The sequence below is a fragment of the Dasypus novemcinctus genome, chromosome 19 (assembly GCF_030445035.2).
Source record: "Dasypus novemcinctus isolate mDasNov1 chromosome 19, mDasNov1.1.hap2, whole genome shotgun sequence".
NCBI lineage: Eukaryota > Metazoa > Chordata > Mammalia > Cingulata > Dasypodidae > Dasypus > Dasypus novemcinctus.
The window spans coordinates 49,313,177-49,317,455 of NC_080691.1; the positions used below are offsets into that span (position 1 = coordinate 49,313,177).

The following is a 4,279-nucleotide window of genomic DNA, read 5'->3' on the forward strand; positions in this document are numbered from 1 at the left end:
ATAAAATATTGCTACAGACTCCCAGAAAAGGCTGCAAGAATTAGAGTCCACTGTTATCTGAAGCAGACTATCAGTGACATTGGACAAGAGTCCTTTACTGGATATTCTCAGATGACTATTACTGGTTCAGCTTGATTTTCCCAAAACAAGGTTTTTCCTTCATCTGTCTTCAAGTCCAAACAAAGAGAATCAGATGTCTGAGCCAGATAATCAGCTTATTAAAAATTTACTCTCTCCCAGCTTCCTATGATGCATTGCTTCTTTGCTATGCTATTTCAGCTTTGAGTGGCTGCTTTAAGAACAAGTAAAGTTGATAAAAATCTCAGTGGTAAATAAAAAATATGAACACTTCACGAATTTGTGTCATCCTTGCATAGTAGGGACCATGTTAATCTTCTCTGTATTGCTCCAGTTTTAGTGTTTGTGCTTCTGAAGTGAGCACTGTATTACTTATTGCATAATTTCTTTTATTTAGCTTGTTTTTTAAAAACATTTATTTCTCTCCACCCCCTTGTTGCTTTTTACTTGCTGTGTTTGTTTCCTTCCTTATTTCTTTAGGTGGTACCAGGTGCCAAACCTGGGACCTCTGATGTGGGAGGGAGGTGCCTATCCACTTCAGTCACCTCCACTTCCTGCTTTTGTTGTGTCTCTCATGTTTTTCCTCCCCGTGTGTCTTGTCAAGTCATCTTGTTGTGTCAGCTCTCCACACTTGTCTGTCACATCAGCTCGCTGTCATCTTTTAGGAGACACCAGAAAGCTCTGCTCCCTACTTTGTTGGGTCTCTCATTATGTTTTTTCTTTTCGTATCTCTTGTGTCAGCTTCCCACACCTGCCCTTTGAGCCAACTCGTTGTCTTCTTATGAGGCACCAGGATCCGAATGAGTGACCTCCCACGTGGTAGGTGGGAGCAAGTTGCCTGAGCCACATCTACTTCCCATGTTGCCTTTTATAAAGGGTATTTATTTGGGGTGGAATCTTACAGTCATGGGCCATAAAGAGTAAGTTACTTCCCTTGCCAAAGACTGTTGCCTCATCTTGGAGCAAGATGGCTCTGGTCTCTGCTAGGGTTCAGCCTTCCTCTTCCTCCTTAGGCTCCATGGTACCAGCTTCTTCTGATCTCAGACAGGCCAGCATAAGGCTCGTCACACTCCCCAGGTCTTGTTTCTTTCTGGGCTTTCATAGCTGTTCAGAGCTCTGGTCTCTTCAGCTGCAAACTACCAGATGAACAATTCGGCTCTTTCCCCAGGGCTCCAGCATCCAAAACGAAACACTCTATGTTCTCCTTCTCTGTGTATCTACTTCCCTGTCTTTGATTGAGCATCCATTTGTATAGCCCACAAAGAGGGTGGGGGTGGGAAATCAAACCAAGTTGCCCTAATGACATGGTCAAAAAAAAGCCCTAATCTTGATTTAATAAAGTAAAAAATGAAACCTCTGAATCTAATACAATCTAATATGCCCAGAGGAGCAGACCAGTTTATAAACACAATCCATATCTATTTCTGTAGTACATAAATAATATCAAACTGCTACAACATCCTGTACAGTTTTTGATTCAAAGAAAAACCATCACAATCTTCTTGTGAAGAAAATGGCAAATCTTTATTTCTCTCTTGGTTAGCATCCTAACCCTTGGCCTGACTGCACGGATTTGTGTGAATCGTCACATGACTCCTCATGGAGCCCTTCCTGTGGTTTCCAGCTCTGGAGCTCTGGATTCCTGAATCCTGTCAGTTCTTCCTATCTCAGACCTCTGCCTCCTCCTGCCTGGCTGGTCACGCCTCCTCCTCTGGCTCAGCCCTGTGTTGTCTCTGCAGGGCCACTGCAGTGTTCTTCACTTGTATTTATGTCCTGTAATTCTGAGTCAGCTGGCTGGTGGCCCAGCTGCCTGATTCTGTGCATAAAGCTTCCTCTGCACTCAGTTACACCTCATCACCAGATTGCCTGTGGCTACTTCTGAGCCAGGCAGCAGAGTGATGTGGGTGGGGCAGTGCTCTGTGGTGCCTAAGGCCTAAAATATGTGCTGTTGGCCCCTTCCTGACAAAGTTCGCTGACCCCTGTTCTAGTTGACCTTTTATGCTGCTCCCAGTTAGATGTCTGTAAAACCTCTGGTCATCTTACCTCCTAGTTCTGAAACTCCCTTTTGGTCCAATCTTGGAGAGTCCCACACTCCCCTCCATCCTGCTTAATTAAGCACATGACAGGACATTTCCTGTTGCTGTGACAACAGCAACCCATACCCTTAATAGTCTGCCACCTTTGCACGTGCATGAGCTGGTGGGCAAAGGGGTTGTGAGCTGCCCTTATCACAGGTGCATCCTCTGAACACCTCTGCATGGAAAATGTTCCAGGTACAAAATTCACCACCATCTTGTGAAAGCAGGTGGAGCACATCATCTCGAAGGAACACAAAGCAGTGTCCATTTTCAGAGGGAAGACATTCTCTTCACCTGGTTTACCTGGGATGCAGTGCCCTCGGGCAGCTGGGGAGCTAGCCAGGGAGGCTTCCTCTGGTTCCTTGTCTTGGAAACCATCATCCTATTGTCCTGACACCCTGGCTGGCACAAAGGGCTCAGTGAAGGTTTGCAGGGGAGCCGAGCTTCACCCTGGAGGCCACATGGCAACGATGGCGTGTCTTCTCTTCTGCTCTAGCAAAATAGCTGCCATTTGACCCCAGTCTAAAGCTCCTCTCGTCTCCCCTTCTCTGACAGGGTGGCATTAACTACCAGCCACCCACTGTCATCCCCGGGGGCACTTGGCCAAGGTGCCCCGGGCCACGTGCATGCTGAGGCAGAGCAACACAACTGCCAACGCCAAGGCCTGGGCGCGCCTCGACTGCAAGTTTGACCTCATGTACCCCAAGCTGCCTTCGTGCACTGGTACGTGGGGGAAGGCATGGAGGAAGGAGAGTTCTCGGAGGCCTGTGAGGACCTGGCCACCCTGGAGAAGGGTTATGAAGAGGTGGGCGTGGATTCCGTGGAGGCCAAGACTGAGGAAAGGGAGGAATCCTAAGGGGGAGAGTACAGCCAGGAGGCCTCCCTTTCTCCCTTTCTGCCACCCCCTCCCCCTTTGCCTTGGCTCTTTGCAGAAGTTGTTTATGATTAAAGTTCCTGTGTCCCACCTCTTGTCTGTGCTGATGCTCCACTGGGCCACATAGGAGCATGGCCAGGATCCCCACACCTCCTGCCACATGGAGGGCAGCCTGCCCCAGTCCACAGTTCCTCCCTGTCAGGGTGGTTGCGGGACACTGCCAGCACCCTCCCCCCCCCCCCCCCCCCCCCCCCCGTTTGAAGATGCCACTGCTCAAGTGACAAGACTCGGGAGGAAGAATTCAGCATTTCCCATCTAAGGCTTTAAAGTGGAAAGATGTATGAGATTCTAGAGAAATAGAGTTTGGTTTCTTAATCAAATGTGCCATATTTTGGCTGCTTCTTTGATGGGACATGCTGAGGAAGGTACAGTAAAAGCATAGAATGGGAGTGTCCAACCCACAGGTCCATGTAAGGGCTTAGATGCGAGCATGGGGGTGTAGTAGAAAAGCTCTTGGTAGATGGCCTCTCAATGTTTGGAATTTCCCATGATGGCAGTGTCCTTTCTCATGGTGGGCAGTAGATCACATGTAAATAGTCGACGCTAGATGGTACAGAGGTTTCAGAGCCAAGTCACGTCAGCTGGACCTCTCTGACCTCTGAGAAGATTTGGGGGGCACATGGGCATTGATTCCATTGATCACATAATGAGACCTTAATAAAACCTCTACACCCAAAGCCCAGAGAGGTTCTGTGATTGTTGCTACACATTGAAGTGCTGGAAGGGGATGTGTTGTGGTCCACATGGAGAGGACACAGAAACTTGACCTTGGAGACTCTCCCAGACCTCACCCCAGGAGTCTCTGCTTTTGACTGCTTCTGCTGTGAACCTTTGCTACTGAAAAATCTGTGATGGTTAGCAGGCTTTCCCAAGCTCTGAGTTGTTCTAGCATATTAGTGAACCTGATGGGGTGGTGGAACTCCCATATGTCTAGCCAGGTGGTTAGAGGTGGGAGTGGCCCTGGGACCCCTGAACTTGCGGCCAGCATCCAAGTGAGGGGTGTCCTATGGAGGGCAGTCCTTAACTTGCAGAGCTGCCCTCACTCCAGGTAGTCGTAGTCAGAATTGTATTGTAGTTGTTGTCTGGAGCCACTACACGGTTTAGGTGGGGGTCACCACAAAATTCCCAGAATGTTATGTCGTATTTCTCCTGGGGAAAAGGATGATTGCTTTTAGTGAATTTTCCAGGG

At 48.5% G+C, this 4,279-nt stretch overlaps 1 non-coding gene across 1 annotated transcript; it reads right to left on the reverse strand.

The window, feature by feature from the left end:
• Nucleotides 1–334: 334 nt before the first annotated feature.
• Nucleotides 335–442, reverse strand: LOC131274698 (U6 spliceosomal RNA). Its single transcript, XR_009181987.1, has one exon. It is a non-coding gene; the product is annotated as a U6 spliceosomal RNA (small nuclear RNA).
• Nucleotides 443–4,279: the final 3,837 nt, after the last annotated feature.